We start from the raw sequence: 24243 nt of genomic DNA, 5'->3' as shown, positions 1-24243 counted from the left end.
TAAACACTGAGTGTTACCTTATTATCAATCTTATCTACAAGCTCACTGGTATGTATGTATGCTGTTACAAAAACCTCAATTGCTCCAATGTGATTTGCAACTAAATAAGTCTCAGTCCTTTTTTTCCTCGATTCTTATTTTTCAAATAGCAATGAAAAAGTACTTGATTGTCTTCCTGAAGTAAGAGATATTTAGAATCCTAATCTAAGATCAGAAACATCAGAGCTAAGTCTTACTCTCATCAGAAAGATAGATGTCTGACTGCTTGATCAAACTAGATCTACTATTTCTATTCAAGAACAACAATATCTGTTTTTTCCAAGTAAAAATGGATTTGTTTGCTCTTATATTAATAATATGCTATAGATAGATCGTTAAGACATAGGATAAGCAATTACTTAACCTTATGCAGTTAAGAAAAAAAAATAGATGTAGGGTTTTTTTATTTTAATAATAAAAATGTCAGCCACATATACCTGTTCTAGGCACTTGTCAAAATGCAGCTTCCCCTCAGAAAAATGAAGTACAACTGAGCAGCATAAACGTTCTAACAGCGATTTAGCAAACAAGGAGCTGTCAACTTCCAATAAGCTATTATTCACACCTCTTTAATCACTGCCACAGAGTCGATTATAAATAGCCTCATGCATTTTTAAATAAGGTCATTCTGAAATGAAACAACAAAGAGGGTAGTAAATATTCCAGTACAAAAGCAATTTAAATTCTACAGCATAACTGTGCCTTCTCAGGTATTCAGTTTAATAAAAAGCCAACAAAACCATTTATTAACTGGTACAGTGTCAGATGTGTAATCTCTGTGAGATCAATAAACCATCCCAATTATGTGATAGTTTGCAAACAGATCTGAAAGAAATGAAACCATTAAGACTTGCTTACAAAATCCAGCTCCAACAGCATTATTTACAAATATATAGTAATACAAATTAATACAATCCATGCCTTGGGACGACTAAATCTACTATGCAAAGATATTACAGGAATACGAAACCGGTCTGCTGTGCTTTCACAGAAGAACACAAATAAACAACTTGCATAGATCCCTGATTCATATGAGACCCCATTTTCTACTTTTCTTGAGTTTTTAAATAATTTAAATTAATACATAAAGAAAAAAAGGAAAATAACTGCACAAGTAGGAGTGAATTCTTTTTTTTTTCCCTCTTCCCCTGTTTTTCTCAGGTTCAAGATTACTTGATAAAAGGACATGACAAAATAATGTTAATATCAAATCTTTGCAAATTAGCTTAGGGAGAAAAGATAAAAATCAGAAATATTTATGTGGATTTTTTCTCAGAAACATTATAATAATTGCAGATGTTGACAACAATTTAAAGAACTTAAGTTACCACTACCAGAAAAATAAACACTTGGAATAAAGATATAACCAAGTAGTTCCCATCTTACTGACCCCTACTGAGATGTTACTGTGCTAAGTATTGAAACGTTCCTTCCTGTTACAGGTTTTGTTTTTCTGACTTGATACTCATCTTTGTAGACAGACATTAACTGCGGTTTTTCAAAATCATGAAAGAAACATCTACTGACACATTGTGCTGTATCTGCCCAAATACCAACAGTTCTTATTGCTCCATTGTGGACAGTTCATTCCAGAAAACGGGTTCTATGAGTAGAGAACCCCAGTATCCCCTCCCTTTCCAAACTTTTTGACATATTTAATCTGGTTAAAATTTAAGCCTCACTTATTTCTTAACTTTAGCCCAAAGGCATTCTGAGCATGAGATGAAGTTTAATTGCCGAGGGGAGCAGTCCCAGACAGGAGCCTTCAGCACCGGAGCCAGGGGAAACCCCGCGCCCCGGAGCCTCAGTTCCGAGCGGAGGGAGCCACCGAGGGAGCCTCGAGCCCTCGCCAGGCCTTGCCCAGGAGCCAGCGGCTCCGCTGAGGCGAGCAGGGACTCACAGGGGGCGGTGCCAGGAGGGACGGCCCCGCCCTGAGCGGGGAAAACCCGCCCCGGGCAGCGCGGGAACGGCGGCAGGCAGGGCGGGGCGCGGCGGTTGGCGCCGGCAGCGCGAGCGGGCAGCGGGCGGGATGGGGAGCGCTCGCCTCAGGGCCAGGGCCCGCTCTGGGAGCTCTGCTCTGGCTGCCCCGGCCGTGGCAGCGCCGGCACCAGGCAGAGCGGATAAGAGGGGAGGCTGCAGCCCAGAGCTCGGGGTGCAGAAAGTGCCTGCCCTGGTGTCTTGAGGCGAGGGTGCACAATGGGCAGGGCTGCACTCGTTGCGCCCTGGTGGAGCAGGGGCTGAGCTGCGGGACGCTGTCAGTAGCTGAAAGGTGTCAGGGGAGCTGAGAGGGAGCTGGGCTGCTTGCTCCAGGTCCAAACTGTAGAGGAGCCATGAGCGTCCACCACAGCGCATACAGAAAAGGAGGAGGGTGTTAATCCAGGAAGCTGGGAGCTAGTAGCAAAAAAAACCCAAACCCAACCCAAAAGCCAACAAAAGAAGGAGGAGGAGGTCAATTAAAAGCAAGGGGCTTGCTCCAAAATTCGATGTCCTGCATGACATCCTTGTCTGTAAACTGAAGAGATATCAATTTGATGTATAAACCATGCAGTGGATAAAGAGCTGGCAGGATGGCTGCATGCAAACAGTTGTGGTCAACGGCTCAATGTCCAATTGGAGACCAGTAACGACTGGTGTCCCTCAGGGACCGGTGTTGGGACCAGCCTTGTTCAACATCACTGTTGGCAACATAGTGGGATTGAGCGCGCCCTCAGCAAGTTTTCCAATGATGCTAAGTTATGTCGCTCAGTTGATATGCTGGAGGGAAGGGATGCCATCCAGAGGGTCCTGAACACACTGGAGAGGTGAGCCAGTGCCAACCTCATGAAGTTCAACAAAGCCAGGTGCAAGATCCTATACGTGGGTCAGCGCAATCCCAGGAACAGCCACAGGTCAAGCAAAGAAGAGATTCAGAGCAGCCCTGCGGTGAAGGAATGGGTGTGTTGGTTGATGAAAAACAACTTGAGCTGGCAGTGTGCATCAAAGGAGGTGATCCTGTCCCTCTACTCTGCTCTCGTGAGACCCCACTTGGAGTATTGTGTGCAGTTCTGGTGTCCTCACCAGAAAGGACATGGAACTGTTGGAACAAGTCCAGAGGAGGGCCACGAGGATGATCAGGGGACTGGAGCACCTCCCATATGAAGACAGGCTGAGAAAGTTGGGGCTGTTCAGCCTGGAGAAGACAAGGCTGCGTGGAGACCTCATAGCAGCCTTCCAGTATCTGAAGGGGGCCTACAAGGATGCTGGGGAGGGACTCTTCATCAGGGACTGTAGTGACAGGACAAGGGGTAACGGGTTCAAACTTAAACAGGGGAAGTTTAGATTGGATATAAGGAAGAAATTCTTTACTGTGAGGGTGGTGAGGCACTGGAATGGGTTGCCCAGGGAAGTTGTGAATGCTCCATCCCTGGTGGTGTTCAAGGCCAGGTTGGACAGAGTCTTGGGTGACATGGTCTGATGTGTAGTGTCCCTGCCCATGGCAGGGGTGTTGGAACTAGATGATCTTAAGGTCCTTTCCAACCCTAACTATTCTATGATTCTAGTTCATGGGCTGCTCTCCATCTGCATGAGCAGCAGAACACACCTACATCTTCCTGGCTAGAAACATACCTTAATATTGCAATATCACGTGTAAGTATTTGTGCATCTGGACAGACACAGAACACATGAGTCCATTTTGCCCATAGTCCAAGTTGGCCAGGCCCAGAGGCTATATCCCCACAGCACTGTGCCTAACCTAGCAGCCCTGCTGCATCTTCTTGCTTTTTCATGTTCTCACCATAAAGCAAGAGTGACCTCTCAGGTAAAGGACATTCAGATCAATTAAGAACTTCATAATTATCAACACGTTTATCTGCATCCATAAACACCCTGGAAATCAGCGTGAAAAGATCCACTGAAGGTTTGTTCTCACATCTTTTCCCGTAGTAAGGCAATACTGCTATTCTATGCAACTATACCTTCTAACTGGATTCCCATGTCCTAAATAAAGCATATTACAGCAGCTTACGCAATGAAGGGATAAAATTGCTGCTGATCACAGCAAAATCTACGTAAAAGCAAGGCATGACTTCAAGGAGCAAACTTTGCTATTTCAGTTTCCAGATAGTATAAAAGTAGAAAAGTTCAGATGTCACCAAACAAGTGTTGAGGAAGTATTCAGCCTTTTTTCTTCCAAAAAATGATTGTCAGTGTACGAGGAAGCTTAATTTTGTTCAGTGTTTCTACCCCCATCAACCCTCATGAGTATATTTACGTTTGGATCCCTAGCCCAGTCAAAAACTGCTAGGATTAAAAATAGTGGGAGAAGCAACAAAAGATCTGTATTTAAAATTGAAAGAAGATTTGAGCACTCTAACATGAGTGCAACACAGGACAACATTTTTCTCATGTTTCGTTGCTGTTGTTGCAGAACTAAGAATGAAGATTTTAAAATAAAAATTTTATTTAGAAATTATGACACTGAGCAGAAATAACATTTTATAAGGCAATTTTCCTCAATTTGAGAAGACCACAGAGATATGAGTTTTACAATCCTATTACACCTACTCAAACTGTAACACGTTCTTCAAAAACACAGGCCTTGTTTTTTATCTCTAGCTAGAGTAAAAGCAGAAAATAGATGTTTAGAATTTTGAATTTAGGTGAGTTTTTGGTCCAGGTATGACCTGTGAGATCTCTGTTAAATAGACTTGTGTGGACCTGTGTACATGTCAGTGCATGTTCAGCTGTCCTGTCACACAGCGTACATTTTCTCCCAGCTTATCAGCAGGGAATTACTAAGAGAATTTGAGTTTACTCTGCTCAGCAAAGGAAATAGAATGATCAAAAAAAACAATCAGTGACAGAACGGCTTAATGTGGTTCTTGCCAATAATGTGAAAAGATGAGCCAGTTGTCAGAAAGTAGCTATGTGAAGGTCCATTTTGCTTTCTAAAGTCATTCTGAATTAGCTACACACTGGCGCAGCTGGTAGGTCTGTTGAGAAGGATTATGACAGGACAGTTTTTTCCTATTCTGTATTTTAAGATGTATACGGAACCACAGAACCACAAAATTGTTGGAGTTGGAAGGGACCTTAAAGATAGAATCATAGAAGCAACTAGGTTGGAAAAGACCTTGAAGATCATCAAGTCCAACCATTACCCCAGGACTGCCAAGACCACCACTAAACCATATCACTGAAAGCCTCATCTACATGGTTTGTGAATACTTCCAGGGACAGAGATAATACCACTTCCCTAGGAAGGCTGTTCCAATACCTGATCACCCTGTCCATGAAGAAATTTTTCCTAATATCCAATCTAAACCTCTTCTGGCGTAGCTTGAGGCCATTACCTCTTGTCCTATCACTTGTTTGTTACACGGGAGAAACAACCGATCCCCAACTCACTACACCCTCCTTTCAGGTAGTTGTAGAGAGCAACAAGGTACCCCCTGAGCCTTTTCTTCCCCAGACTAAACATCTGCAGTTCCCTCAGATGCTTATCATAAGACTTGTTTCCCAGAGCCTTCACCAGTTTTGTTGCCTCTTTCTGGACCTGCTCCAGCACATCAATGTCTTTCTCATAGTGAGGGGCCCAGAAATGAACACAGTATTCGAGGTGCAGCCTCACCAGTACTGAGTACAGAGGGCTGATCCCTGACCTGGCCCTGCTGGCTATGCTATTGCTGATATAGGTCAAGATGCCATTGGTCTTCTTGGCTGCCTGGGCACACTACAGGCTCATGTTCAGCCAGCCATCAGTCAGCATCCCTAGGTCTCTTTCTGCCGAGCAGCTTTCCAGCCACTCTTCCTCAAGCCTGTAGCATTGCATGGGGTTTTTGTGGCCCTGATGAAGGATCCAGCACTTTGCCTTGTTGCACCTCATACCATTGGCCACAGCCCATTGATCCAGCCTGTCTCCTTCTGCAGAGCCTTCCTATCCTTCAGCAGATCAACACTCCCACCCAAACTGGTGTTATCTGCAAATTTACAGAGGGTGCACTCAATACCCCCATCCAGATCATCAAGGAAGATATAAACAACACTGGCCCTAACACCAAGCCCTAAGGGACACCACTAGTGACCTGTCGCCAACTACATGTGACACCATTTACCACCACTCTTTGGGCTCAGCCATCCAGCCACTTTCCAACCTGGTGAAGAATACACCTATCCAGGCCATGAGAAGCCAATTTCTCCAGGAGAACGCTGTGGGAGACAGTATCAAATGCTTTACTTAAGTCCAACTAGACAACATCCACAGCCTTTCCCTCATCAACCAGATGGGTCATGTTACTGTAGAGGATCAGGTTGGTCAACCAGGACCTGCCCTTCATGAAGCCATGCTGATCATCTAGTTCCAGTATCCCCCCGCCATGGGCAGGAACACCTTCCACTAGACCGGGTTGCTCAAAGCCCCATCCAACCTGGCCTTGAACACTTTCTGGGATGCAGCAGCCACAACTTCTCTAGGCAACCTCTTCTAGTGCCTCACCACCCTCATAATAAAGAATTTCTTCTTTATGTCTAATCTAAATCTACTCTATTTCAGTTTAAGGCCTTGTCTTGTCACTACATGCTCCAACAGATCCACATCCTTCTTGTTTTGGGGGCCCCAGAGCTGAACACAGTACTGCAGGTGGGGTCTCATCAGAGTGGAGAAGAGGAGGAGAATCACCTCCCTTGACCTTGCTCGTAACACTCCTTTTGATGCAGCCAAGCATGCAGTTGGTTTTCTGGTCTGCAAGCACACGCTGCCAGCTCATGTTGAGCTTCCACTCAACGAACACCAAGTCCGTCTTCTCAGGGCTACCCCCAATCTGTTCTCTGCCCAGCCTGTATTTGTGCTTCGGATTGCTCTGACCCAGGTGCAGGACTTTGCACTTGGCCTTATGGAACTTCATGATGTTTGCAAGGGCCCGCCTCTCAAGGTCCCTCTGAATGGCATCCCTTCCCTGAAGACTGTCGACCGCACCACACAGCTTGGTGTCATCAGCAAACTTGTTGAGGGTGCATCAATCCCACTGTCCATGTTACTGACAAAGATGATAAACAGCCCCATTCCCAATGGTGACCCCTGACAAATGCCATCTGTCATAGGTCTCCACTTGGACACAGAGTTGTCGGGTGCAACTCTTTTAAGTGTGACTATCTAGCTAATTCCTTATCCACCGGGTGGTCCATCCATCAGACATGTGTCTCTCCAATTTAGTGACAAGGATGTTGTGTGGGAGAGTGTCAAATGCTTTTGCATCCAGGTAGATTATGTCAGTCGCTATCCCCTTATCCACCAATGCTGTAACCCTGTCATGGAAGGCCACCAAATTTGCTAGGCACAATTTGCCCTTAGTGAAACATGCTGGCTGTCACCAGTTGCCTCCCTATTGTCCATATGCCTTAACATAGTTTCCAGGAGAATCTGCTCCATGATCGTGATGAGCACAGAGATGAGACTGACTGGCCTGTAGCTACCTATGTCTTCCCTTTTTTCCCCTTTTTAAAAATGGGGGTTATGTTTCCCATATTTCAGTCTTCCTCAGTGCCTAAGACAAAAATTTGCCTAAGACAAAAATACAAACGGTGATTTCTATACCTGTTTTCATTTTTTAAACTCATTATTAATCTCAGACACTGAAGACAGACTACAAAAAGCTTATTATTAGTAGGAAATTGTCAGTGAATTAGTACAATACTCTTGAATTTACAGCTCCCTGGAGAAAAGCCAAACAATGTCAGCAAGTGTTTTAGCATTTTAGGATCCAATATTAAAATTAAAAACAACATTAAAAGTAGTTCCTGAAGATGAAGGCTCACCTCTACACCTAGTGAGAGCTTCAACCAACCTGTAAAAAAACATTTCTGTTCATTAACCCTAATAAAATATTTCAGAGAGTAAACCTGATCATGACTTGTAAATAGAAACTACATTTGAAACTACTTCATATGAGTAGAATTTCATAGGTTCCCTCCGTGTTAGGCTTGCAAGGCATTATGAGAAACTGTATTTAAGCATGTTTCACAGAAAGGCAACTTTTTCCTTCTTTGCTTTTTTACAATTATTCTAAACTATTTGCGGTGGTCTTTGACAACAAAGAAAAACATACATTTACAAGAAAAGTGGTAATGAGTCTCTAACTTCTCTTCCCAGCTAGTAAGGGAGAATCTCACAGAGCAAAAGAGAGCTGAGGGGTGCTGAGACAGAACATGAAGTTCCCTAGATCTCTGCCAGCTTTATGAAAGGCCAGAGCCAGGGGCTCTGGCTTCCCAGAGCTCTTGGCCTTCTGCTGACCTCACAAGAAGGAGAAGCAACAGCGAGAAGGAGGCAGTTTTCCTAGTTAAGTGAAAGGCTTGAGAAATCCCAGAACAGTGGAGAAGGCTGTGTCAAAGCAGATTCAGATGAAAGAAAGACTGGAGACCACATTGATAGGTGCACATTTATGCTTACTTTATTAATTAGCAGCTTAGAGTTTGTTTTGTACACATTTGGGTAGCCTTGTCTACTTCAGACTAAAAACTGTTCTGAAGACTATCCTTGTATTTGCCCTAGAGGAATTTTTTCAAGAAGTACTTCCATGGCAACTCCTCCTCCCTCAGCTTACTTAACCAAAACCTGTGTACTGACAAACCTTATTTAAAACGTTCCTAAAAGCAAATTTGAAATAGCCATATTTAAGCAAATGACAAAGAGACAGGTTTGAAGGTGAGTAAAAAAATTTTCATAACACAAAGTCATCTTTCAACCTGAAACTCAGAACTGATCTTAGAGATTACAAAAGAGGAAGTGGAAAGTTATTTTTGCATGGTATCATGTAAAATTAAAGGTTTTATTTTAGAAATGCTTATACATTGACTTCAGCTTTTAAAAAACCAATTATTTTCTAACTTAACTTCAGAAAGATTTTAAAAATAGATTAATAAGAAATGCCACCAAATATATCTTTCCTCCAGAATCAGTGACAAGCAGTGAACAGATCAGCAGCCAGAAATGTGTCATCTGCAAGCTGTGCCAATTAGATTATTTCCAGTAACATAATATCCTCTATACCCCAATCATTAGATCTTTCTTCTTTCACGTAACTTTGAATGGTATCTCAATAACATACTACAGTCACTAATCAGCATCAGCTCCACAATTCAGAGCATCTCTGCAGGAGTGGCTGAATGTTGCACACTGCACACCCTCCCCTTGCCAAACAGTCCACCTTCTGAATACACATTAGTGCACACGGTTCAGAAAACAAACTGTGACAGCACTTAAGATTTTTAAATCACAGGTAAGAGACTGCAAGAAATATTTAGATTTTCAATAGTAAGGAAGAAAAACCCTCTCCACAATACTGCTTTTCTGGTGCGATAGCAACTTCTCGGCGCTTAAACAGATAAAAATACACTTTACAGCTCTTGCTGGGAGCAGCCATGCATTCAGTAACACAGAAGTAATTTCAACACTGAAAAAAAGTTTTCTGCAATGAGTGAAGGAGAAATGGTAAAGTACTGGCATGTGCATGACTAAAACTAGAAAATTCAAGCTTTTGTCAAGGACATGTTTATGCTTCAAGCAGAACAGGACACTGTGCATATCTTCAAAAATGCAGTATTTATGTTAATGTCTTCTAATGCGCACCATTTTTACTTACATTAGAAAGCATTCATGAGCTTCGAAGTAATTAATGCTACAGAAGTCTTACATCTTCTGTTCCAGTGTTAAATAGTGAGAGATATTTAGTTAATGATTACAGTAGTTTCAGTTGTCCCATCACATTTTAATGCAATATCCTTAAAATAATCCTATGATTTAATCTGACATTGGGTGGAAGGGGTTGAGATGGGGAGTAAACACTTACATATTTAAACCCTGAGACTTAGCCCATTGACTATCCGTCTCTAAAATGTCTGCAAAGAGTACACTGAAATAGTGTGTTACAGTACAACCTCACATCAGCATATTTGAGAAAAAATAAAGTTTTCAACCACATTATATGTCAGCAAAAAGATCGAAGTGACAGGTGTAATAGCTAGAATCATCACTAGATAAGGATTTCACTGATAAAAGAATTAAATTGGATGTAATGAAATTAAGCATTAAATTGAAAAAAAAAACAACAAACCAACCAAAAACGCTGGCTGACTGTAGGTCCTACTCTTTATACACCCATCACCATGATGACAGAAAATCATGACAGACCTGATAGACCCTCTTAAATGTTCTTTCTACTGCTTATGTTTAATACCTTAAAGCTAAACTATAAAGCATCACAAAACATACTTGAAAAATACTGTTGCATTAGATACTTGACAGTGAAATTGTTTGATCACCCAACTGATCACATTGTGAGCCACCAAATGATAGGAGTTCATTGGAGCGATGGGTGGACATTCACTGGACACGAGAACAGAAGGGGTTTCTTGGAGCACTGCTCTGTCAGTTCCCTCACTTCTTCCATAGGTCTGCCAGCCTCCCACCCCTGACAGAAAAGGACTCTCACCTCAAACCTTTAAAGTTTAGGGGTTTACTGGTTCCTAGATTTTGCTGTGGGAACAGGAAATTGTTACAGCCTGAGTGAAGTCTGAGACATGTTACTTCCCTTCAAAGCAGAAGAAAATAAAGACTATAGGTGAAGTAATTGGACAACCTGCCTGATAATGGAGTAGGCAGCATGCGAGGATAAAGAAAGCAAAATGCTGTTTACTTCTGCTTCTTCCCCGCCTCTGGCTAACTGAACACATTCTTACAAGACAGTAAGTGGCTCTCAGCACCAAGATGGGTATCGACTTCAAATACAAGCAGCTTTTCCAGTGCTAAAAAATTACTTTCAGAATCTATCACACTCAAAAAAATGTGTTCAGCAGCCTTTGCTGAGCCAAAAAAATCACTAGAGATATATGGGTCCTCGTTTTTGGAAGGAAGACAGAACTCCCATCCGAACAAAGAAACGACTATATGCGAGCTCCAAGGAGTGGCTAAAAGAATTGTTCCTGCAGTTTTCAACATTATTAATAATCTGGTTTCAAAACAGCAAGACTTAATTCTTATGCTGTTCTGTTTCATGTACAAAACTATTCTAATACTTCGTGGTTTACTACAGCAAGGCACTAACATTCTAAGTAATTACTAAAAGCAAAATCCTGTAACCAGTTGCTATGCTGTAGCCATTAGGAGAACAAGCTGTACCTCAGAAGGACATGAAGTGGCCCAAAATTTCAGAAGTAAAAAATATTTGGCAGCTTAAGGCAAACTCAAAATTAATGATATTAGACAACTTTCATAGTGTCAAGAAAAACCTGTCAAATCTGGAAACGTATTCTAATTTTGATACTGTGCTAAATTTACAATTTGAAAAGACATCTGACCAGGCATAACTGCTAGCTTTGAGATGAAAAGCAGAAAATCATGCACGTGAAAGGGAAAGAAAGTTAAAGCAGGTCTAAGTCTTTTTTGTTGCCTTTTTCTTTTTACGACTTGAAATCTTCATTAAATAATTTTTTCTTTGTGTGAGTGCTTCATTTCTCTGCTTTAGTTAAGCTATCTGTAGAGGCTGATTTTTTTTTTTTTTTTTTTTAGCTTTCCTGGAGGACAGATTAAACTACTGTTTTCAATAAAAGAAAATAAAACTATATTGTTACAGATCGATAACATTTTTAAGAATTCTGCTAGCAGTATCTAGGAAAATGTATTCATGAACTTGAATTTATAATACTGTCATCTTCATAGTCCTCAGAAAACTTTAGGATCTACAGATTGAAAGTTAAAAGGCACTGGCAGATACACTCTGCATGGCATTTGATACATCAAAGTTCTGACTAATACACAGCTGTAGGGATTAAGCTGAAAAGCACTGAAACTTGTTTAAGAGATAAGAGTGGACTCAGCATACAAAAATAACTCAGCATAGATTGCATAAAAAACCATAATCAGAAGCTAAGCAAAGAAGACTGCACAGCTGAGGGGAAAATAATGGCTCCTTCTGCAACTCCTTCAGCTTGAGTCCCTAAGGTATTTTACTATAGAGTTTTCACTTACATGATCACCTTATACTCTTACACCTGACTTCTGTCTCATTCAGTGTACAAGACAAGCAATGCTCTCTCACTAGGTAGGTAGTCAGATCTAATTTGCACAGGTATCACTGAGTGATCACTCAACACAAAAATTTCTTACATTCCTTCTTTGTATCCATGTACTTAAACATTGACAGAATATCATTCTGACAATAGGAAGACTTGGCTCCTCTTGACAGAGAAAAACCAGATTAAAAACCCAACCAACCAAAACCCAAAAAACAACCAGAAAAAAAAACCCAAACAACACAAAACCCCCCAAAACCCCCCAAAAACACCCACCCCCCAGTAAACCACCAAAACCAACCAAAAAGCCAAAGCGCTAAATAATTTGGAAGTTAATTCGAAGTACTTAAGTCCAAGTTTTTTAAAGCGTGTACCATTTTGACATTCATGTATATGTGCATATGAGAATTTCAACAGTACAGCTGCTTCTGTGAACACCAAGTGCTTCTACTGAAGTGACCTGAGCAACAGCTACACAGCCACAGCAACCTCTGTTCACCGACCACTGAATGAGAGCAGAAGTGACAGAAAGTACGCAGCCATAATTAAAGACCATCATAACCACTACTATTCCACGTATGGAGTAGGCCATGCTTCACATTTTACGTATGCTCTTCTTCAGCTGGTGACTGGGCTGATCTCTGGGATCTTGGCTGCTCTGTCTATCAACTGCAAAAACTCAGCACTCAGATCGGATACAACTTGCACCTTTCCTGTCTTCTCAACACTGTGAGTAATGCTGGCAAATTTATTTTGGCTCTCATGAGTTTCCAATCAGAGACCTGAAATAACCTCAACAACTTCAAAAGATACTATTAGTTAAATTCTCAAGAGAGATGTGAATGAAAGCAAAAGTTTGAAAGATGAAGCTTTACCTGCACAGGATTCTGTAGTACATTAGAAGCCTCTGCAAACATGCGCCTCATGCATCCAAGCTCAGCCAATACCAGCCGTGTAAAGCAGCTGCAGCCTGGTCCTCAATAGTTTCCTTAGGGCCTTCTCTTTCCTATTGGTTAGTTTGCAGGTTTCCTCTTTACAGTTCCTTTGCATTTTAACCCACAGAATTCAAACAGGTTAACATAATACCAGAGTAATGCGAGAGGCACACAGAATTTAATACTGATTTAAAATGCACTATGTCAAGTGTTTTCTCAAGTGCATGCATCATTGGGTTCAATTAAGGTTAAGGTTTTCCAGATAGTTTTTCCACAATTTTTTAAAACCTTTATTATTATTTTTCCTTTTAGACTATGTCCTTAATCAAACCCTACAGAACATTGCATTCAGAGCTTAAGACAAAACATTTGCTCAAATTTCTCTTCATCAAATTCTGCAAAGTAATTCCACACCAAAAAGGAATTTTTAGTAGACACATACACACTAAGGTATGCACTAAGGAAATGCAGCATGAAATTCCAGCATAAATACTGAAGTTTTTGCAAAGCAATAAGCAGCTCCCCAAAAAAAAAGAAAACTTGCTTTTACAAGGTAAAGTGTTACCCAGGTACTGCATATATTTAATACATATTTTGAACTATCAGTCAGATGTTGGTTTGAATATTAAAACTCAGTCTGGAACTGCTGTTATGAGGAAAAGCAGATGTTTAAGAATTGAAAGGGAAAGAACAGATGAGGGCAGTGTAGATTTTTGTCAATTAATACTTTAGATGATAAGGAAATATTTACAGCTATTTTTAGCCACTGCTTCCTGCTGTTTTCCAGACTTACAATATTTAAATCAAAGTGCCACTTGCAGGATAAAACTGCAACTATGACAACTTTCACAAGCTGAAGCTGTTCCAAGGGAAAAAAAAAAGCCCAAACAGAATCCTGACTTCTTCCCTAAGTGATCTGTGCCATAGCAGTTTCTGTTAGACAGTGTCCTGGGTTCAGCAGCAGCAGTCATTTTTTCTACTGGTGCAGTGCTGTGTTTTGACTTTCAACCTGGGAATACTACTGATAAAGCCAATGTTTTCATTTGCTGGTCAGAATGTTTACCCTGACCAAGGACTTTGTGAGTCTCATGCTCTGCCAGGGAGGAGGAGAAGCCGGGAGGAAGCAGGGACAGGACACCTGACCCAAACTAGCCAAAGAGGTATTCCATACCACAGCACATCATGCCCAGGATGTAGAACTGAGAGTTCCTGGAAGGGCTGGATCACTGCAGGGTGGGGGTGAGGTACCGGTTGGTGAGTGGTTGTATTCTCTTCCTTGTTATTTCCTTTATCATTATTACTATTAGTGGTAGCAGTAGTGATTTGTGTTATATCTTAGTTATTAAACTGGTCTTATCTCAACCCATGGGAGTTGCATTCTTTTGATTCTCCTCCCCGTCCCTCCAGGAGCGGAGGGAAGAAAGGTGGGGGGGGAAGTAGACTGCGTGGTTCTGATTTACGGCCTGGGCTTAAACCACGACAGACAGGAAGTATCTCAGAGAACCATGTTTTTAGTACTGTAAAGTAAAATGAAACACTGATAAACAGGGGAAAGAGTATTGATTTCTACAGGTTAAAGAGGAGCAAACAAAAAGGAAGAAATAAGCAGTGTTAAAAAAATAAATTAGCAAAATGTCCAAGCAGAACAGATTAAGTTGACTAGCAACTAAGTTAAAAATGCTCTATACTTAGTGTCAGGAAGTACACTAAAATGTATAGTTTCAGTTTTATAGGTGTACCTAATTTAAACCAGCATGAAACTAATAAATAGGAAAAATCAAATAATTGATTTCCTCAAGACTGTTTGCTACTCCAGTTGTCACATCCAATTCCAGCTTGTATGCCGTGCTAGGAAATCCTATGCTATTACCATCAAGGCAAGCTTGGTTTTGTTTCTCCCGGATTCACTGAGACCAGAAAAACAGAATATACATTTTTTTACAGTCTTAAGAAAGAGGCAGAGAAATCCAGAAGAGGAACAAATCTTATGCATCAAAGGTAAAAGAGAAAAGTTTCACCAAAGTATCTTCTATGTAATGGCACATTACTGTTTTGTCTTGGCTTGTTTTGTTGGTTTTTTTCCCCCCTGTGTCCCAGGAGGATGGTTTTATTTACTGAAATCAGAAACTTCAAGAGCCATAATTATAAAAAAAAAAATTACATACACACATACCTGTGCATCTTGGTGTTTAAGGGGATAAAACTAAAAATCAGTGCACTGAAAAGCTAAACTGGTTTTATACATAGTGAAACCTGCACAAAAGCAAGTGTAATTCCAAGAAAGGTACATAGAAACAACCACATCAAATGCCTTTCAAGTACTGCTATGGGCTGTTGGTAAAAAGCAAAACTACATTGATGATCTTTCTAAAATGGTAAGTTGAACATGGAAGTCAACTTTCATACACCCACAGTAACACAGAAAACGAAAATCTTTCCAAGCATCCACATACTCGGTGCTTAATTTCTTGAGAATGCTTTCAGTGCATCTCATAATAGCTGCTTCACCTTTACAGAGCTCTAACTCAAAACAGATATAGAAATAACTGCATATTTTAAAACACTAAACAAAACAACTATGAAGTGCATGACAGTTCAGGTAGAAAGATGGGTTGTTATCCATTATAAACAAAGTGGCATTTCAGGTAATTTATTACTATACAAAATAGATGTTATTATTGTTGGTTTGCTGCTATAAAATCCTCCTTACAAGCAAAACTCAAGAATTTAGAAAAAGCAGAGTGAAATGCAGAGAAAAAATACCAGAAGATCTAAATAGAGGCAACACCTTTACACACAGATGATGAAACTTCATAGAGTGACATATAGCATACTAGATAATCCAGAAGACATTGCATAGAGCAGGCATACATAAATCCTTTTAGCTTGATTTTTAATGTACACAGATATTTTGGTTCAGGAAGTTACTAGAGCTACATAATGCTGAATTTCAGTAGTTTGCTGTTCTCTAGCCCTGGTGCTACCTGCCAGAACTAGCACATGGCATAGTAAGGGGACCTTCAGGTCTGCATGCAGGGATGGGAATTGTGCAGCAGGTTCTCAACAAGGTTTCTCTATACTCTCTCTGTGACAGAGGGGGATCCAGTTCTCCTGAGAAGCTTTCAGGTTCTTTCTGGTGAAAGACTGGTAGCTCAGAATAGTCTTGAAAAATATTGTTTTGAATGTGGGTAAAGAGCTGCTGGTCATATTGGAGCCCTCAGACATAAGACAGGAAAGCCCACATCAGAATGCGTCATGCAGGACAGCCTCCACCACACAGGAATCTCTGGAGCCTGGAGGTAGAAAGTATGAACCTGATGCAGAGGCAGACCAGGTCCTGTTCCCACTCTTCATTCAGGGGCAACCTCAAAAAATATAGAGAGAACCAGTGCAGGATATTCACTAGCTAGATCCTTAGTCTGACTCAGTGCAGACAGCCCTTACTATCAGATGACTGAGTTGCAGAAAAAGAGGCAACAGTTTTGCTGAGTTAATTTTTATTTTAGGAGACACTAAAAATCCCAGTCCTAAACCAGACTTTACTGGCTTGGCTTTGGCTGAATTACACTCTCTCACCACTACCGGTGCAAGAACAAAGGGACAGCTGAGGTCAAGAGGCAGAAGAGAGGCTTTAATTATCTTGTCATCATGGTTGAGGGATAGCTCCCTCTTCTAACAGACCAGCAGGGAAGGCATTTGTTGTTATTCCAAGACAACTGCTTAAAATTATGCAGGATGGAATGAAATTTAAAGATTGCTCAATGCTCGAGTTGCTATTAGAATACTGCATTTCACTTGCTTGTAAAAGTAACATCAGCCAATTTTGTTAAGAATTTTGACATATAATCTAATTTGAGGCAAGTACTCAAGAGAAGCTCATATGTCATGAACTAGCTCCAATAATTTCAAGAAACTTGGATACAGGAAAAAAATTAAAACCTAAGCAAAATGCATGTGCAGGCACACACAGAAACCTCGTCTTTGAGCATGGCGGCACCTCTACATTTAGTACAAGGAGCTCGAAATGTTTAAAAAGGTGCAATTTATAGGGTAGGAGTTTGTCTTTTACTGGTTTTGTCCCTCAGGGTTGGCCTAAAATACATCTTCAAAGCACTATGGGAATACTGAATTTGTACATACTAATGACATAAAAAAGGCTGAGATCCACAACACCACATAGCAAGTCTCAGTAGGCTTTTCAACTTTATCAGCTAAGATTTCTAAAAGCAAAAGCTACTCTAGGGAAGGTTACAGCACCCAAACAGTTTTATACAGTACAAAAACACAGCCCCAACAACTGAGAATCTTTTGTGCATTGGCATTATCTGGAAGAGTACTGTCACAGTGACACTAGAAACAGTTTTAGAACTTTACCAAGAAAAAGCTTTATGATACATCTTTAACAAACACGACTTCAAGGATAAAGGTAGCCTTTCTGAAAACAGATTTTCCCCACAGTTTTAGCCCTTTGGTTAGGTAAGCACTGAAAATACAATCCAGAAGTCAGGAAGTTTCTCCTATACTTTCAATTACTCTGTGCTGACACCTAGGCAACACAGAAAGGAAAATGTGACTAGAATGCAAAAGGCGCGAATGAAGTGAGGAAAAGGAAAAAAGTATATTGTAACAGCTCTGGTGAGTGGGAAGCTGCAGGAAGCTGGCAAGGAAGGATTTGAGCCTACTTGGCAAGGCCAGTGGGAACTGGAGGAAGAGTCAGTGGAAAGCCAAATCATTCGGGCAAAGAGGATGGAAGACAGAAGAACCAATTGACTAAAAGTCAGTAAGAAAAATGGTAAATAAAGGACTAACAAGCAGTTGGTTGGGGAGTGAGAATGGGGACACTGAGAAGGTGGGAAAATTCTGGGAACAGAAGGAAAGGCAAAAGCAGCACAATGGCTGGGAAACTCTAGGAATGCAAGTAAAGGGACATGGAGTCACTATCACTGGTTCTCAAGGGCAGCAGGAAGAAGACAGATTCATGTAGTCCTTTTCCAGTTCTCCTGAGAGCCACAGATGAGGTGGTGCATGATGAGATGGAACAAATTAAAAAGGGGGAAAAAAATAAAAAAGAAAAAAAAATAGAGAGAGAAGTCCAAGGAAGAAAATACAGAATGGCAGTCAGAAAAAGGGGAGAAGGGAACTGGGTAATCTTCCATGAAAATACTGGTACAGATTGAACAAAGTGTGATTGATAGAGGAGCTCTGAATAATGCAGCTGGTGTCATGAATAAGACTAAGACAAGCACCCAAAGGTGGAGCAGGGGTAGGGAAGATGAAAGCAAGATAGAAAGGAGAAATTTTCATGCTCAGAGCTTCAGGAAAAGAAGCAGAATCATTTATGCCTTCTAGAAAGTCTTCTTCAAAGCTTCTACTGGAATGTGTAACTCCTCAGTGTTATCTTTCTTCTCCCTCAGCAAACACTCTACAGCTGGCTAGCAAAACATGCCTCCTCCTGCTCTATGGTGGACAATGTAACTAGTAGCAATAGCCCAGGTGCTATAATTTCTTATGGAAATCAAGGGTTTGCAACCTGCTGATGAACTGCATATAGGGTGACAGCATGAAACTGAAAGTGTAAAGGTACCAGCTGAGGCTCTTAAACTCCACTTCTTCCGTAAATAATTAAACCATTAGTTATGTGTCCCTTCCCACCAAAACTGTATTACTGTTCTGTCTCATAGCTGATATAACCGCATGCCAAAAGCCAAGCAAGCCACTCAAATTTATTAGACCTTATTAATTAAGCTACTTTCTCTGTTTTTCAGATATCCAACTTAATTTGCTTCTAAAGGAAACAGCCACTAAATAATCAGCTGCAGCTATAGCCAGTGGGAGTTGTTCTTGGTATTTCACAGTATTTCTGTGCTTAAGCCACAAGATAAGCAGGTTTAAGTACTGAAGTATTTAAGAATGCAAAAAATCACTCTAAATTTATGGAAAACTTTCCCTTTACAATCCCACCTCAAAGAAGCACTGTGAAAGAGACAACAATCATGAAATCTTACAAACACCTATTTAGAAATAATTTTTATTTCAGAATAGCATTGAACATTATACTGTTAGACACAAAGCAACACATGGAACAGTAAGGTAGAAAACCACTGTGACTAGCTTTCTATTAAATATATACCACAGATCTGCATCAAAACAAGTTCTGGGGAAAAAATGCCAGTGATGAGGAAATTAACTGCAATTATCCACACACACATATACTGCACATTCACTGAAGAATACATGCATCTGTGGTTGGAGGAGAAAGACAGAACAGAAGGCAGAGCAGTGACATACAGATTAGCTGTGTAGTTTGCCATTTTTTAACCTCTGAATGCTCACTTACAGCCAAAACACCATTTAAGATGTAAGAGCATGTAGATCAATGAGGACAGGAAATTGGAGGGGTCTTGCTTCAAGCATTGTTTTTTCTTTTTTAATAGAACATGGCTCTCAAGTCCCAGAATAATATCTTCATGTACTCAATTTGCTGCAGTGCTTCTTTCAAAGCAAATTATATTTGACAAGATTTGGATATCAACAATTAATTAAACCCAAAGTGGTAAATTATGTTCACAACCCACTTAAAACATTAAAAGCTTTTGCTACATAAGTTTAACAAGTAAAATTACCAGGAAAACCCCACCGATTTTTGAAAGCAATCCTTTTCTGGTCAGATGCAAGTGTTTTATTTCTTGGTTAAAATATCTAAAGATCTGCCAGAGGCTGAGAAGAAACTAATGCTACACAGGAGGTAATAGGGCATCTCCTCTACCTCTACACTGTGAATAAAGAATGGGTGATAGTGACTCACATGCATATCAAAGGCATGACTAAAGATGAATCTCCCTGCAAAATGAAGTAGCCCATTGTCCAAAATAAACTTCAACACCTGTCAATTATTTCTAGAGAGTAAATATAAATTAACAGAATTGCTGACACGTTCTCTCCTTTGCTGCATGCATCCTCTTGAGCTTATTGGGAAAGCTCAGTCTTAAAGGTTTAAATCAGGATAAAAAAGAAACCCATAAGCATGTTGGATTGGAATCCAACATGCAGCGCACATTTAGAGTGCATATGCTTCATCCGAAACAAAAACTTTTATTCTTGCAGTTGAAGACCAAACAAAGAATATATTTTAAAAGAAGTCTTCTCATGTAAAAGGCAACAGAAAAGGGAATGCTGAGAATGGTATGCCTCACAGTTCTTGAAAAAGAGAATTTACAGCAATTAGATGGCCTCTTTGGAGTCTGCAGCACTCTGGTTCAGTTGAAGAGTCGCTAAAAATTCACTGTTCCCATTTTTAATGTTATGTGTAGTCTCGAGGGGAAAATTTGATTTGACAGTGAATTAATCTGTTCTTTTGGTTCTTCTTAGATGAGAAGTAATTCTGTGGCAGCAGCAACCATGAAAACCAACTATACTGCAGGGTTTTTCTTTCTTCTTACATTACACTTGCCTCCTAGACTGTAATTTTTCCTTTGATTGTTCTTTCCCATTCTGCACTGTTTTTTGTATCATACTTATTTTAAAATTAGATTATGCTGCCTACAGTCTTGATGGAATGTTGTTGGTATTTTCCCTTTATGTCATTTGGTAAATATGATAATCTCATATATTACGAACTATAAAAACCTTTTTAGTGTGCCACTATCACAATTCTGGTTTAGTTTCATGTGTATTATGGTATCCATATCTTTGGAAATGGAGACTAATCACAACTACAGTGATCAGAGCCATATGTTATTTATCATCTTAGAGTTTGGTTTCCCTGAAAAATAAGAAAACTACCTGTTCTTTTGATGTATATATTCAGAATCACAGAGCAGTTACTTGTCCTTCATAGTAGGACAAATACTTTTCTCCATTACTAGAGTTTTTAAACACACTGAAATTCATTTGTCCTTTTTGCCTTTCTAGCATGAAATCTCTCTGCAACTCTATGTCAGCCTTGTTTCTATGATCCTGAATAATCTTACATTAGTAAAGTGTCATGGTTTAAGCCCAGTCAGCAACCCAGAATCATGCAGCCGCTCACTCACTTCCCCCCTTCCGCTCCCGGACAGATGGGGAGGAGAATCAAAAGAATGTAACTCCCACAGGCTGAGATAAGAACAGTCCAGTAACTAAGGTATAACACAAATCACTACTGCTGCCACCAATAATAATAATGATAAGGGAAATAACAAGGGAAGAGAATACAACCGCTCACCACCCACCGACCAATACCCAGCCCAACTCAAACAGCGATCAAGCCCTTCCGGGTAACTGTCCCCAGTTTATATAGTGGGCATGACGTGCTGTGGTATGGAATACCCCTCTGGCTAGTTTGGGCCAGGTGTCTTGTCTCTGCTTCCTCTCAGCTTCCCCTCCTCCCTGGCAGAGCATGAGACTCAGAAAGTCCTTGGTCAGACTAAACATTACTGAGCAGCAACTAAAAACATTGGTGTTATCAGCGTTGTTCCCAGGCCAAAAGTCAAAACCACAGCACTGCACCAGCTACTAAGAAGGAGAAAAATGACTGCTACTGCTGAACCCAGGACAAAAGTTACTCTTTTTTTCTGTCCATTCCCTTTTACAGAGAATTTAACATTAGCAGTGTATCCAACTGCACAGATTCCAGAAGGGAGATTCACACAAATGCAAAAAACTAACATTTATCCCCACTCCCTTATTTCTGGTGCCCTCCATTTTAAATTAATTTCTCTATCCAAAGACCTTCCTTATCTTATTGAAGACTAGGATTTAAGAACCTTTAACAAGGGTTTTGGTTAACCATGTCAATTGCATCCCCCTAGTCCACCTGCTCTGAGACTCACTTGCAGAAAGCAGGAGTGTGCCATCAAGCTTGCTGGTGGGGAGCTCTCTGGACTCACCTTGGAGCTATACCCAACTGTCCTACAGTGAAGCAGCCCTGGGCAACAGATGTCACAGATAGCTCAGCCATTTCATTCTCATGTCATTGATGAGGAAAATGACATTTGACCTGGGGGTTTGTGGTTCATTCTGCTCACTCCCTCCACCTCCAAACTCTTAACAGCTTGTTTTAAGGCAGTTTCCTTTTGCAAGGGAGCAGAGCGGGGCTGAAGTGAACTTGTCCAATCTCCTAGATTGTGAGCGCAGTTACCCAAAAGCATTGCTTTTTTGTTCTGTGACCTTATTTTCTTCAAGTGCCACTTCTATAAATTAATCAGTTTCTAGTATTACTGCAAGGTTCTTGTTTCCAACGCCTGAAAAACAGGCTTTAATAGTTTTCAGACACCTTGTAAATTGTTCCCAAAACTCTTGTTTTGGCCTCCTCTTTGGTGTTTTTAGATTAAGCCTACCGGAACCTAACATACACTTTCTATTCCCTATGCTGGGCACCATTTCAACTTTATGAGAGAAGGTTATCTTCCTCTTTCTGTAGTTCCATTTATTGCACCATTTAATCATACAAAATCCCTTGATCTTTCAAAAAAGTCAACCACTTGCAGGTTATGTGGCAATTTCAAGGCTTCAGGAAAAAAAAAAACCACACCACTTGCAGCTGCCACTTTTCATTTCCTTTTAGGGTTAAGGAATATTCTTACAGACATACCAGTTGGAGGGGCTTCAACACAACCACGAAGGACTTGTTTTGGACAGTTGCAACAACCCTGCAGGAGTGAAGTACAGTCAGATTGCTGTTAGAACAATTCCTCAATGGCAGCATTTCCAGTATCTTAACTTGGGTCCAGCACATAGTTCAGGACAAGTGAAAAACAGTTTTCCTTGCAACCTCCCCAAGAATCTGGTCCATGATATTTTTGCTGTCTGATGAAAGTACCGAATTGTGCAATGGAATACTGACAACTGTTTGCACAAACTTATCACCCCCTCTAAAAGGAGGACCAAGCATGTCTGTGGTCTTTCTGGAATCTGACAGTATAACAGTGTAATTTAAAAGGCAGCTCTGGATCCTTCAAATTATATTTCCTATGAATAAAGTCACTGTGGCCAATGATTTTATTGTGATCTTGAGGGGACAACAAAGTTCAACTGGGGACGATATTATTGTGTGTATGTGCATGTATTTACATATTAATGTCAGAGCATGACAGCAGCCTGAACCGAAAACTCTATCACCTGCTCGTCAGCAATCGCAGCTTTTATTTGGCACTTCTGCAGCTCACTTGTGTGCTGTATTCTCTACCGTAAGTATCTAATTAAATTCATAATAACTTTCTCCTACTGCATACCGTGCTGTAAGTTTTTTCAGTTTGTGAGAACTCACCCATGCTTATAACTGAATTAAACACTCCTGAGAACAAACTGTTTTGAGTTAAGTTTGGGCGTTAATAAAATTGTTCTTTTACTCAATAAAAGCACAGAGAAGGTATGAATCAGATGACTCAGATGTCTTAACACTACATTTTTATTTTAAAATTATGTCTCCTATTGAGATATGCAACTAGAATTAGTTTTCATATTAGAAATATCTAATGGAAGGTCCATCTGCACGTAATGTTACCGAGGTCAGTACTGACTGATGGAAAGTCACAAGGGTTGAAACAGAATTTTTGGAAGTAATAAGCTCCTTATACTAACAATACTTGTATTATCATATATGTAACTAAGTGATTTCAAGATCAATACATTGCAAACAGGTTTAACCTGAACATTGCAAGTGTCAGGCTGCACTGTCACAAGAAATATAAGTTATGTCATCTAGCAGAGATGATATACAATCTGTACACTTGAAAAAAAAAAATTCCTCAGGGACAGCTGTATAGAACAAAAACTCTTACAGTAGCCATAGTCATAGAACATGAATTACTTTTCTGCATTTCAGTAGTGTTCAGTGAGATTAAACTGTAGCTAAAATAGCCTGCCATCTTCCTTAAAAACAGTTGAAAGAGTAAGTAAAAATCTGTAATTTTTATGGAACTTCATTTTCAGACTTTGTTATTCATATGCCTTTACTAGTTTTTCTTTGGTTTCTTCAAGCCATGAGGTAAAAATTGAAGGGATTATCTTCATTCAAAAACAAAACGAAGAAACTCCTACCCAAATCAAAGCAATATTGAGGCAAATCAACACTAAAATTAACACTATTCACAGCCAAATCCTGAAGTTTGTTATACACCAAAGGTAGTAGATATACAAATATTTGATATCCATTTTGATAGGGTATCTTGAAGCTTAAGAAACTCTGAATTTCATGTTTTCAAGTATCTGAATCATTAAGGCTTGAATACTGTACTGAACTGTC

At 40.3% G+C, this 24243-nt stretch overlaps 1 protein-coding gene across 5 annotated transcripts in view; it reads right to left on the bottom strand.

Annotated features, from left to right (window-relative positions):
* ZEB1 (zinc finger E-box binding homeobox 1) overlaps positions 1 to 24243 on the bottom strand; it is a 129353-nt gene that overhangs the window by 47271 nt on the left and 57839 nt on the right. The window contains exon 1 of one of the 5 annotated variants that reach the window (XM_080610077.1): positions 22591 to 22608. The exons of the other annotated variants lie outside the window; for them this stretch is intronic. The gene's annotated coding sequence lies outside the window, so the exon portion shown is untranslated. Of the gene's footprint in view, positions 1 to 22590; positions 22609 to 24243 lie in introns of those variants that run through there. 5 annotated transcript variants of the gene reach the window in all.

Source organism: Psittacula echo (genome assembly GCF_963264785.1).
Source record: "Psittacula echo genome assembly, chromosome: 2".
Classification (NCBI taxonomy): Eukaryota; Metazoa; Chordata; class Aves; order Psittaciformes; family Psittacidae; genus Psittacula; species Psittacula echo.
This window is presented reverse-complemented; position numbering and strand designations above follow the sequence as displayed.